The sequence below is a fragment of the Psammomys obesus genome, unplaced genomic scaffold (assembly GCF_907164565.1).
Source record: "Psammomys obesus unplaced genomic scaffold, mPsaObe1.curated_primary_1811, whole genome shotgun sequence".
In the NCBI taxonomy this organism is placed as follows: domain Eukaryota; kingdom Metazoa; phylum Chordata; class Mammalia; order Rodentia; family Muridae; genus Psammomys; species Psammomys obesus.
This window is the reverse complement of record NW_026594184.1, coordinates 1000331-1014269: the sequence shown is the minus strand read 5'-3', so window position 1 is coordinate 1014269 and position 13939 is coordinate 1000331. Positions and strand designations below refer to the sequence as shown.

At 38.0% G+C, this 13939-nt stretch overlaps 1 protein-coding gene across 2 annotated transcripts in view; it reads left to right on the top strand.

The window, feature by feature from the left end:
* Enox2 (ecto-NOX disulfide-thiol exchanger 2) overlaps positions 1-13939 on the top strand; it is a 341843-nt gene that overhangs the window by 138603 nt on the left and 189301 nt on the right. The window lies entirely within an intron of this gene.

Here is a 13939-nt window from a genome sequence, read left to right as displayed (position 1 = left end):
GAAGGGTACTGTTTATGCTTTCTCCTTCATATGTAATGTGATAAAGAACACATCAGTAAAAACCATTACTCCACAGCTTGTGCAGCATAGTACAGTCGGGATGAATTTTTAGCCAGAAGATAAAAGATCCCAACTCCAGCTCTTCTACATTTCATATCATTATGTAGCACAAATTGTTTAACTGCTGATCTGCAGTTTCCTTATCAGCAAACAATTGATCTTGATTGCTTCCCCCACCATAGAAAAGTGGCAGATCTAATTGATAAGCTCTAATTATCTGTAATGATGGCATATATTTTCAGAGTTAGAAATAATGTTTTACTGCTCAAAGACTTGATTTATGGTATTCCTGTATCAAAGGCAATGTGCAGTCTCCAAATTTTCACCACTGTCCTAAGGATTTTCCTCCGAAAAATACTTACATGAAAGAGTTAGCAGTATTATACTCCTGACCTCATAATAGTTATGATTACCTACACAATACCTACACAGTATTGGGTCCATCAACATTTCCTCATGGAGGAGTAAGGGCTCATGAGACCCCATTCCTTATTGAAGATTTACAAGCACTATATGGTTTCTAAAGGAAGAAGAGAACTTTTCCTCAGTGGTATAGCCACTGGTAAGTTGCCCATACTTCTATAAGCAACCATAATGAAAATCAGTGGGCTACACAAGCAAGCATGCTCTCTCTCTCTCTCTCTCTCTCTCTCTCTCTCTCTCTCTTTCTCTCTCTCTTTCTCTCTCATACACACAAGGTAGGGAGGGCACTAGTTGAAAAAGACAATCAGGGAAAATGGGAGGAGTATTTGAGAGGATAATAGGAGAATATGATCAAAATATGTAGTATATGTTTCATACATGCATATGTATGAAAATTGTATACAATCCTGCCATCATGTATAATTACTATATGTTAATAAAATATTAAAAAAATGAAACAATTCCTAATAAATATGTATTACATATCACATTTGGGTAGATTGTAAGGGATAGTTTATACTCCTTAGACAGTGCTGCTCAATTGAAGACTTCGCAAAATTTCACTTGTCAGGCAGTCCAAATGGCATGCACCTTCTTCTGCTGTGTGTTATGCTGACTAAAATAGAGTTGTCTCATTGATGGGCCCTCATAGCATTTGGCAAGTACCAAAGTTATTAAAAATGCTTTGCAGAAATGAAATTGTCTTTTTTACTAAACTATACAATGACCATTTACATCTGGCAGATTAGTATCCTTGTAAACACAATTCAATTCACTTTCCTCCAAAGTGTAACTGTGTTTAAAAGCAATATAGAAGTCACAGTGCTGAATGGGATTGTAAATATGTCACCAAATGTTCAAATCATATTATCATGGAAGCACAATATCATTTCCAAGAGGAAGACAACTATTAAAAATGGACTTTAGAAAAAGATATTTTGTAGATGTGCTAAAATAGGAAACATAAGCTGATTAGGCAAAGTACCAAAGATTCATTAGTGTATTAAAGTAGATTGAAATGAATGTTTGAGAGATTTAAATAAATTAACCTTTAATGAGTACCCAGGGGCCAATGAAAAAGAATGACAAAGGATTAGGAGTATTTTGTCTGATTGTTGTATAATGCACTCTGATTAGTTTTTTCTGAATGCTCCTTGTTGTATAACAATAATACTAATAAAAAGATTAAATCTAAAACATCTCTAGATTGTAATTGTTGTCTCCTTTTATATGTCCACAAATGCCATGGTTGGCTTTAGTATCAATCATGTAAGTTTGGCAGCAGGAGACAGGAATTTATGTTCTTACGTCATTATATTATGAAATGTCTCATATGTGATCAATGCTATGTTAAATTAGGCTAATTTATTCCTGCTGTACCTGACATGCTATTAGCATTTCAGCATTAGACTCTTGATATTAATTTTGGCAAGTTAGATAAATAATATTTTGGTATTTAAACATCATTAAAAACTTTTTTCCTGTGTACCTTCTAAATTATGACTTATAATTAAAAAACTTCTTAAGGAGGCCTCCTTTTTTTTGAAGCTGTATTAGAAGTGCTTTGATTTTCTTTTCATAGTGTTTTAACTATTAAATCATTAACTGGCTGCTAAGTAAGTTTTATGCAGGTGATACCAGGAAGACATCTCAGCTCTTCTGCCTTCCTTTTCAAACCCTTTTTACTGGAATTTATTTCAGGTTTCTACTGACATCTTCCACACAGATTTTTTTTTTTTCTGAAGTTCCGAGCTAGAAGACCCCATTTTTCAGATTATAAATCTGAACAGAAAGTATACATACCATGTTGCTCAGTGAATTGGAACAAGAGATACCAAAACCTATTGTTCTTTTTTTTTTTATTAATTACACTTTATTCATTTTGTATCCCCCCATAAGCCCCTCCCTCCTCCCCTCCTGATCCCACCCTTACTCCCCTTTCTGCATGCATGCCCCTCCCCAAGTCCACTGATAGGGGAGGTCTTCCTCTCCTTCTTTCTGAGCTTAGATTATCAGTTCTCATCAGAAGTGGCTGCATTGTCATCTTCTGTGGCCTGGTAAGGCTGCTCCCTCCTCAGGGGGAGGTGATCAACGAGCAGGCCAATCAGATTATGTCAGAGGCAGTCCCTCTTCCCATTACTATGTAACCCACTTGGACACTGAACTGCCATGGGCTACATCTGTGCAGGGGTTCTAGGTTATCTCCATGAATAGTCATTGGTTGGAGTATGAGTCTCTGGGAAGTTCCCTGTGTTCAAATTATCTTGTTCTGTTGTTCTCCTTGTGGAGTTCCTGTCCTCTCCAGCTCTTACTATTTCCCACTTCTTACATAAAATTCCATTCATTCTGCCCATGAGTTGGCCATCAGGCTCAGCATCTGCTTTGACAGTCTGCACGACAGAGGCTTTCAGAGGTCCTCTGTACACAGTTCACTTCTTAAAAAGGCAAGTAACACTCTCCATGTGGCTAAAAGAGAAAAATCTATTTTCAAGCAGGGAATGTATATACAGAAGAACGTGGACATGAATGTGGATAGCATGTTTGAGGAATTTTGAGAAGTTAGATGTTAATGACACAGGTTACTCAGGGAAAGAAGAAGAAGATAAAATGAATGCACAGTTCAGGCCAAATCATTTATATGCTGGCCTTCCCTTTTGGCTGTGATCTCCTTGAGGAAAGAAACTATCTTATCACATCATAAACTCCTCAGGACTTGCATACTAATGGGCACAGAGAATTGTTTCAATGAATTGAGTGAATAAAAAGGGAGACAGTGGGTCCATATTAATTCATTAGCTCATTCATTCCAGTACATATCGACTACCTCAACTAGACTTCATGCCGGACCAAAATTAATTTCCTACTCTTTTTATATAACAGCAATGGCACTAATTATTTCAAAAATAAAATTTCTCTTTTTTTAAAGGTGTCTCTTAATAAAGTTATGCTGTCATCCCAAGAGGCAGAATGTAGCTTCTACAGTAGTGAATTTGACTTCAGCTCTGACAGTGACTTCACTATAGGAGTTAATCTCTTGTCAGCAACCTGTATTGATGATACTCCTGAGATGAAGTAGTTGTAGGGGACATATGGATCTCTAATGATGCATTTGTATATTATGGGATTCTCTGTTTTTTCCTGTGTGTTTATTTTCACAGCTAACCAGAGCCATTTATCATATGTATTTGAGAAATGAATACTAATTATGATCAAAGATATGGGAAGCAGAAAGCATAACTCCAGAGCATCAGTAAAACACTGTAGCAAAAATTAATAGAGGGAGAGAAGGAAAGAGGATAAAATTTCTGAGCATGGAAATGAAGATTTGTCATATTTGTGCAGTTCTAAATTTAGGGAATGCTAATTCACATTCTCATTATTGGTTAATTAGAAGGTAATTAAAATTATAGCACAATGATTAGATAAATAGTTAATGATGGTTGAATAAATGAAGGGAGGAAATTTAGTGAAATTCATGTATATATTTTTGGGAAAAGCAAAGATTCAGATGTATTTCATGTAGTACATCTCTCATAAACTATACAAAATATACATCTATTCTTAACTGGTAAAATTAACACTTCAAAGATCATAAGAGTTCCAGCTCTCACTCTCTGTTTTCAAGGTGTCTTACACTGAAATGCAGATTTATCTGACAGCATGTTCAATTTTCATTTACTCACAGCATGTAAACTTATTTTGCTGAATGTTGTTTACAACGTATTTACTGGCATCTTAAGATTCTATTAGGAGAAATTGCTGTTGTCTATGTATTGTAACTGTTCCCATTGAAAGGGCTGGCTCAGCTTGGTTCTTGACCAGATCCAGTTCATGAGCTAGTTTTCCAAACCACTGAAGTAGGTTTTTCAGAAAGAAAAAACAACAATAGCAACAACAACAACAAAACTGTGCTTGATTTTGATAATTGCCTCACCTTTATGAAATCAATCAGCCTTAAGGGAAGATCTCATTATAGATGCGACAAGATAGACTCCAATTTCAGTTCCAATACCACTTTCTGCCCTCAGGCCCAGAAATCTGCAATTATTTGTTTTATTGAGACATTGAAACCTGTAATATAGTTCCTCTGGGCATATTCACAAGCAAGAACTAAACAGATAACCACATTTTCAGTGTGTTAAGAACCTGCCCTTTTTTGCAGCCAGTCCTGAAGATACCTGATAAAACAGGATCAGATGAATGGGGAGGAGGTCCCCCCTATCAGTGGACTTGGCAAGGGGCACGGTGGAGAGGAGGGAGGGAGGGAGGGACTGGGAGGGAATGAGGGATCGGGACACGGCTGGGGTACAGAGTTAATAAAATGTAACTGATAAGAAAAAAATAAAATACAAAAAAAAAAAAAAAAGAAAAGAACCTGCCCTTTCCTTTTTCTACCAGCTCCCAAACATGTGGTGATAACAGAAGGTATTGTAAATGTTCCTAGGGGCTGAACCACAGCGAACTTTGTACCACTCTAATCCATTTCTTTGAGGAATGCCCGACTTTATCCTAAAGGAAATGATATATTGCTCATCTGCCATCTGTCACTTTGAACTGTTCTATCAAATCAAATTTTTCGAACCTTGTTTTCATTGGGTAATGTGATTTTTCTATATTTCCCCAGCATTAAATTCCATAAAGAATTTTTCTTCTAAAATTTGGAAATCTGCATTGGGTTTTCCTACTCATGAAACTTAAACACCTTAATAGGTTTAGTTCAGACTCACCCAAATAATTCACCATCACCAGGTCTGGTAGATGATATTTCCACAGGAAAAAAATGTGGAGAATATTCCAAGTTAAGGGAAATACGGATTTAGAGAAATATTCCTTATTGATCCCAGCTCCAGTGCTACCCAGATATTCCAGCAGTGCAAAATCCTTCCTGAAGATAACACTTACTATGGCTTTGGGAAGAAGCAATCAGTTGTAATGTATTCTTGTGATTTGGAAAGTCCAAGGTGATGATAGGAGTGATCTAAAGATATTCCCAGCAAAGAAAAATCACTATTTCCAGCATTCTTTACTAAAGGTTTACTTTAATAGCTGTGCATTACCTGGAAAAAATGGACTAGAAGAGCACAGAGCTAACATCTTGAAGTCCTTAAGTAGTCTGGAGGATAGGATCTACACTATGCTGTGCTATGCTATGCTGTGCTGTGCTGTGCTGTAGTATGCTATGCTATGCTATGCTATGCCATGCCATGCCATGCCATGCCATGCCATGCCATGCCATGCCATGCTATGCTATGCTATGCTATGCTATGCCATGCCATGCCATGCCATGCCATATCATACCATACCAGACTACAAATGTTCCTAGTTCAATTTGTGAGGAAAAATGTTACAAATTCCAGCTTGCGTTAAAAGCCTCTGTTAATATGAAAAGACAAAACCTAAGAATAATAGGTATAGAGGAAAAAGAAGACTTTCTTCTCCAAGGCCCAGAAAATATTTTCAACAAAATCATTGAAGAAAATTTCCCCAAGTTAAAGGAGAGGCCAATAAGGATACATGAGGCCTACAGAACACCCAACAAATTTGACCAGAAAAGAAAATCCTCCCGCCACATAATAATCAAAACAGTAAGTATACAGAACAAAGAAAAAATACTAAAAGCTGCAAGGGAAAAAGGCCAAGTAACATATAAGGGCAAACCCATTAGAATCACACCTGACTTTTCAACAGAAACTATGAAAGCCAGAAGGGCCTGGACAGATACCATGCAGACCCTAAGAGAACACAGATGTCAGCCCAGGCTACTATACCCTGGAAAACTCTCAGTCCTCATAGATGGAGAAAACAAGATATTCAATGACAAAAACAAATTTCAACAACACCTACACACAAATCCAGCATTACAGAACACACTGGAAGGGAAAATACAGCACAAAAAAATTAGCTCCTTTCAAGAAAACACAGGAAATAATTAACCTTACTACAGTAAAACAAAAAGCAACCAAGCACACAACCTGATGACCACAGCCAACATCAAAATCAAAGGATCTAACAGCCACTGGTCATTAATCTCTCTCAACATCAATGGACTCAACTCTCCAATAAAAAGACACAGATTAACAGAATGGATACGTAAACAAAACCCAGCAATCTGTTGCATACAAGAAACACACCTAAGGCACAAAGATAGACATTACCTGAGGGTAAAAGGTTGGAAGACGACTTTCCAAGCAAATGGACCCAAGAAAGAAGCAGGAGTAGCCATTCTAATATCTGATAAAATAGACTTTCAACCAAAATTAATCAAAAGAGATGGGGAAGGACACTTCATACTCATCAAGGGAAAATTCCACCAGGAAGACATCACAATCCTGAACATCTATGGCACAAATACAAGAGCACCCACATTTGTAAAAGAAACATTGATAAAATTTAAATCACATATAGATCCCCACACACTAATAGTGGGAGACTTCAACACCCCACTCTCAACACAGGACAGGTCATAAAAACAGAAATTAAAAAAAGAAACAATATCTCTGACAGAGGTCATGAATCAAATGGACCTCACAGACATTTACAAAACTTTACACCCAAACACAGAAGAATTTACCTTCTTCTCAGCACCTCATAGAACCTTCTCCAAAATAGACTATATAGTTGGTCACAAAGCAAGCCTCAACAGATACAAGAAGACTGAAATAATCCCTTGTATCCTGTATGATCACCATGGAATAAAGCTGGACTTCAACAATAACAGAAATAGCAAAAAGCCTACAGACACATGGAAACTGAACAACTTGTTACTAAATGACAGCTGGATCAGGGAAGAAATAAAGAAAGAAATTAAAGCCTTTCTAAAACTCAATGAAAATGAAGACACAACATACCCAAACTTGTGGGACACAATGAAAGCAATGCTATGAGTAAAGTTCATAGTACTGAGTGCCTTCAAGAAGAAATTCGAGACAGCTCATTCAAGCAACTTAATGGCTCACTTAAAAACCCTAGAAAAAGAAGAAGCAGACACACCAAAAAGGAGTAGACGGCTGGAAATAATCAAACTCAGGGCTGAAATCAATCAATTAGAAACAAATAAAACAATTCAAAGAATTAATGAAACCAAGAGCTGGTTCTTTGAGAAAATCAACAAGATCGACAAACCCTTAGCCAAGCTAACTAAAAGGCCGAGAGACACCACCCACATCAACAAAATCAGAAATGAAAAGGGGGACATAACTACAGACACTGAGGAAATCCAAACAAACATTAGGACTTACTTCAAAAGTCTATATGCCACAAAATTTGAAAATCTAAATGAAATGAACAATTTTCTTGATCGATTTGACTTACCAAAGCTGAATCAGGACCAGGTAAATCAACTAAATAGTCCTATATCCCCCAAAGAAATAGAAGCGGTCATCAAAAGTCTCCCAACGAAAAAAAGCCCAGGACCAGATGGTTTTAGCGCAGAATTCTACCAGACCTTCAAAGAAGTGCTAACACCAATTCTCTTCAAACTATTCCACAAAATAGAAACAGAAGGAACATTACCAAACTCATTCTATGAAGCCACAATCACCTTGGTACCTAAACCTCACAAAGACTCAACAAAGAAAGAGAATTTCAGGCCAATCTCCCTTATGAACATTTGTACAAAAATACTTAACAGCATACTTGGAAACCGAATCCAAGAACACATCAAAGATATTATCCACTATGACCAAGTAGGCTTCATCCCAGGTATGCAGGGGTGGTTCAATATATGGAAATACATCAATGTGATCCATCATAGAAACAAACTGAAAGAAAAAAAAAAAAACACACATGATAATCTCCCTAGATGCTGAAAAAGCATTTGACAAAATCCAACATCCATTCATGTTTAAAGTATTGGAGAGATCAGGGATACAAGGCACATATCTAAACATAGTAAAGGCGATATAGAGCAAGCCTATAGCCAGCATCAAACTGAACAGAGAGAAACTTAAAGCAATCCCACTGAAATCAGGGACAAGACAAGGCTGCCCACTCTCTCCATATCTCTTCAACATAGTGCTGGAAGTCCTTGCTAGAGCAATAAGACAGTTGAAGGAGATCAAGGGGATACAGATTAGAAAGGAAGAAGTCAAATTATCACTATTTACAGATGATATGATAGTATATGTGAGTGACCCCAAAAACTCTGCCAGGGAACTCCTACAGCTGATAAACACCTTCAGCAAAGTGGCCGGATACAAAATTAACTAAAAAAAAAAAATCAGTAGCCCTCCTGTATACAAAAGACAAAAGGGCTGAGAAAGAAATTAGGGAAACAACACCCTTCACAATAGCCAGAAATGACATAAAGTACCTTGGTGTAACCCTAACCAAGCAAGTCAAAGACTTGTATGAAAAATATTTCAAGTCTCTGAAGAAAGAAATAGAAGAAGATATGAGAAGGTGGAAAGATCTCCCATGCTCATGGCTTGGCAGGATTAACATAGTAAAAATGTCCATCTTACCAAAAGCAATCTACAGATTTAAGGCAATTCCCATCAAATTGCGAACACAATTCTTTACAGACCTGGAAGGAAAAATTCTCACCTTTGTATGGAATAACAGGAAACCCAGAATTGCTAAAACCACCCTCTACAATAAAAGATCTTCTGGAGGTATCTCCATCCCTGATCTCAAGCTGTACTATAGAGCAACAGTTATAAAAAGTGCATGGTACTGGCATAGAAACAGAACGGTGGATCAATGGAAACGAACAGAAGACCCAGAAATAAACCCACACACTTATGGACACCTAATTTTTGACAAAGATGTCAAAACCATACAATGGAAAATAGATAGCATCTTCACCAAATGGTGCTGGTCCAACTGGATATCTACATGTAGAAAAATGAAAATAGATCCATACTTATCACCCTGCACAAAACTGAAGTCCAAATGGATCAAAGAACTCAACATAAAACGAGACACATTAAATCGGCTAGAAAAAAAAGTGGGAAATACCCTTGAACTCATTGGTACAGGAGAAAACTTCCTGAACAGAACACCAACAGCACAGGCTCTAAGAGCAAAAATCAATAAATGGGACCTCATGAAACTGAAAAGCTTTATTAAAGCAAAGGACACTGTCATCAAAACAAAACGACTGCCTACAGATTGGGAAAGAATCATCATCAACCCTTTATCTGACAGAGGACTCATATCCAGTATATATAAAGAAGTAATGAAGCTGAAAAGCAGCAAACCAAGTAATTCACTTAAAAAGTTGGGAACAGAGCTAAACAGAGAATTCTCTGTAGAGGAATATCGAATGGCAGAGAAGCATTTAAAGAAATGCGCAACCTCATTAGCCATTAGGGAAATGCAAATCAAAACAACCCTGAGATTTCACCTTACACCCATCAGAATGGCCAAGATGAAAAACTCAAGTGACAACACATGCTGGAGAGGTTGTGGAGAAAGGTGAACCCTCCTCCACTGCTGGTGGGAATGTAAACTTATACAACCACTCTGGAAATAAATCTGGCGCTTTCTCAGACAACTAGGAATAGTGTTTCCTCAAGATATAGCCATACCACTCCTAGGCATATACCCAAATAGGCTCAAGTACACAAAAAGGACATTTGCTCAACCATGTTTGTAGCAGCTTTATTTTCTAATTGCCAGAAGCTGTATACAGCCCAGGTTTCCCTCAACTGAAGAATGGATGCAGAAACTGTGGTACATCTATACAATGGAGTATTACTCAGCAATGAAAAATAAGGAAATCATGAAATTTGCAGGTAAATGGTGGGACCTGGAAAGAATCATCCTGAGTGAGTTGTCCTAGAAGCAAAAAGACACACACGGTATATACTCACTCATATAAACATACAACATAACATAAACCCTCTAAAATCAGTATATCTAAACAAACTAAGCAAAAGAGAGGACCCTAACTAAAACGCTCAATCCCCATCCTGAAAGGCAAAGAGGATGGACATCAGAAGAAGAAGAAAACAGGCAACAACCTAGGAACCTTCCACAGAGGGCCTCTGAAAGCCTCTGCCCTGCAGACCATCAAAGCAGATGCTGAGCCTGATGGCCAACTGTCGGGCAGAGTGAATGGAATTTTATGTAAGAAGTGGGAAATAGCAAGAGCTGGAGAGGACAGGAACTCCACAAGGAGAGCAACAGAACAAGAAAATTTGAACACAGGGAACTTCCCAGAGACTCATACTCCAACCAAGGACTATTCATGGAGATAACCTAGAACCCCTGGACAGTTGTAGCCCATGGCAGTTCAGTGTCCAAGTGGGTTACATAGTCATGGGAAGATGGACTACCTCTGACATAATCTGATTGGCCTGCTGTTTGTTCACCTCCCCCTGATGGGCGAGCAGCCTTACCAGGCCACAGAAGATGACAATGCTGCCACAGATATCCTCAGAGATTAACCTTCATGTTTATTCTAAATCTCACCAAATTAACAATGAAGACAAAGCATTGTAAGTACTTCTTCAGTGTCTGAGGTGTGCCAGACATTAAGGGATTGTTGTCCCTGTAATAGTTACTATTGATTGTCCATATCTCAGGATCTAAAATCATCAAGGAGACAAACCTGTCAGCTAGTGATTTTATAAATTAGATTAATTGTTGTGGGAAGATCCACCTAAATGTACTTGTCAACAGACATTTCATTTTCTAGTATTCAGGACTATACGAAAAGAAGAAATAGGCTGAGTCCCAGCACTCACCACTCTGTGCTGCCTACTTGTTGATACAACCATGAACTGTGAGGCCAAATAAACAATTTCTTCTTTAAGAGTTTTTATTAAAACTATTATAGTACCATTTAATTTTCTTCATGTCCCAAAAAGGGAGAAATATTACTATTCTTGTTTTACAATGCAGAACTAGAAAAGATGTAATTACTTCTCATGCAGCATTTGAACAGCACACTTAGTGAGTGGAGCATGATATAGAAGATATGAATTTAAGTCAACTTCTAGCCATACAATAGCACTGTACTTTGGAACTTTGTGTGAAGTTTGGGATGTTCTGTCTATGCTATTCATTTTAACAGTCCTTAGCTACCATTGGCTGACAAGTCCCTTGAATGTGACTAGTGCTACAGAAGTTTTCATGCTATTCCATCTTAGTTTATTTAAATTTAAGTTATAAAAGCTACATGTATCTTGTACCTATTGTATAAGAAAAATATCTTTAGAATCTTTCTTTTTTTAATTATACTTATTTACTTTGTATCCCCACTGTAGTTCCCTCCTTCCTCCCCTCCCAATCCATCTCTTCCTCCCCCTTCTCCACGCATTCCCCTCCCCAAGTCCACTGGTAGGGGAGGGTTTCTTTTTCTTCCTCCTGATCCTACTCTGTTAGGTCTCATCAGGAATGGCTGTATTGTCTTCCTCTGTGGCCTGGTAAGACTGCCCCTCCCCCCCGCTCAGGGCAAGGTGAACAATGAGCAGGCCAATCAGTTCATGACCAACTTGGATACTGAACTGCCATAGGCTACATCTGTGCAGGGGTTCTAGGTTATCTCCATGCATGGTACTTGGTTGGAGTATGAGTCTCAGGAAAGACCCCTCTGCTCAAATTTTTTGGTTCTGTTGCTCTCCTTGTGGACCTCCTGTCCTATCCAAATCTAACTATTATTTCCCACTTCTTTCATAAGATTCCCTGAATTCTGCCCAAAGTTTGGCTATAAGTTTCAACATCTGCTTTGATAGTCTGCAGGGCAGAGCCTTTCAGAGGCCTTCTGTGGGAGGCTCCTAACTTGTTTCCAGTTTTCTTCTTCTGGTGTCCTTTCAGAGTGGGGATTGAACATTTTAGCCTGAGTCCTCCTTCTTGATTAGTTTCTTTAGATGTACAGATTTTAGTAGGTTTATCCTATATTATATGACAATATGAGTGAGTATATACCATGTGTGTCTTTCTGCTTCTGGGATAGCTCACTCAGGATGATCCTTTCCAGACCCCACTATTTACCTGCAAATTTCATGATTTCCTTGTTTTTCATTGCTGAGTAGTATTCCACTGTGCTGATGTACCACAATTTCTGTATCCATTCTTCAGTTGAGGGGCATATGGGTTGTTTCCACCTTCTGGCTATTACAAATAAAGCTGCTACAAACATGGTTGAGCAAAATGTCCTTTTTGTGTACTTGAGCCTCTTTTGGATATATGCCTAGGAGTGGTATGGCTGGATCTTGGGGAAGCGCTATTCTTTGTTGTCTGAGATAGTGCCAGACTGATTTCCAGAGTGGATGTACAAGTTTACATTCCCACCAGCAGTTTAGGAGGGTTCCCCTTTCTGTACAACCTCTCCAGTAAGTATTGTTAATTGTTGTTTTGATCTTGGTCATTTTGATGGGTGTAAGGTGAAATCCCAGTGTCGTTTTGATTTGCATTTCCCTGATGGCTAATGAGGTTGAGCATTTCTTTAACTGTTTCTCTGCCATTTGATATTCCTCTATTCAGAATTCTCTGTATAGATCTGTTCCACATTTTTTAATTGGATTCCTTGGTTTGTTGCTTTTCAACTTCTTTAGTTCTTTATATATACTGGATATTAGCTCTGTGTCAGATAGAGGGCTGGTGAAGATTCTTTCCCAATCTGTAGGCAGTCGTTTTGTTTTGAGGACTTTGTTCTTTGCTTTACAGAAGCTTTTCAGTATAATGAGGTCCCATTTATTGATTGTTGCTCTTAGAGCCTGTGCTGTGGATGTTCTGTTTAGAAATTTGTCTCCTGTGCCAATGAGTTCAAGGCTGTTCCCCACTTTTCTTTTAACAGGTTTAGTATGTTTGGTTTTATGTTGAGGTCTTTGATCTACTTGGACTTTAGTTTTGTGCAGGGTGATAATATGGATCTATTTTCATTTTTCTAAAAGTAGACATCCAGTTGGACCAGCACCATTTGTTGAAGATGCTATTTTCTTCCATTGTATGGTTTTGGCATCTTTGTCAAAGATCAGGTGTCCATAAGTGTGTGGGTTTATTTCTGGGTTTTCTATTTGGTTCCATTGATCCACCAGTTTGTTTCTATGTCAGTACCATACAGCTTTTATTACTGTTGCTCTATGGTACAGCTTCAGATCAGGGATGGAGATACCTCCAGAAGATCTTTTATTGTAGAGGATTGTTTTAGCAATTCTGGGTTGCTTGTTATTCCATACGTAGTTGAGAATTTTTCTTTCCAGGTCTGTAAATAATTGTGTTGGTAATTTGATGGGAATTGCATTAAATCTGTAGATTGCTTTTGGTACGATGGCCATTTTTATTATGTTAATCCTGCCAAGCCATGACCATGGGGGATCTTTCCATCTTCTGATAACTTCTTCTAATTCTTTCTTCAGAGACTTGAAATTTTTTTCATACAAGTCTTTGACTTGCTTGGTTAGGGTTACACCAAGGTACTTAATGTCATTTGTGGCTATTGTGAAGTGTGTTGTTTTCTCATTTTCTTTCTAAGCCCTTTTGTCTTTTCTATAGAGGAGGGCTATTG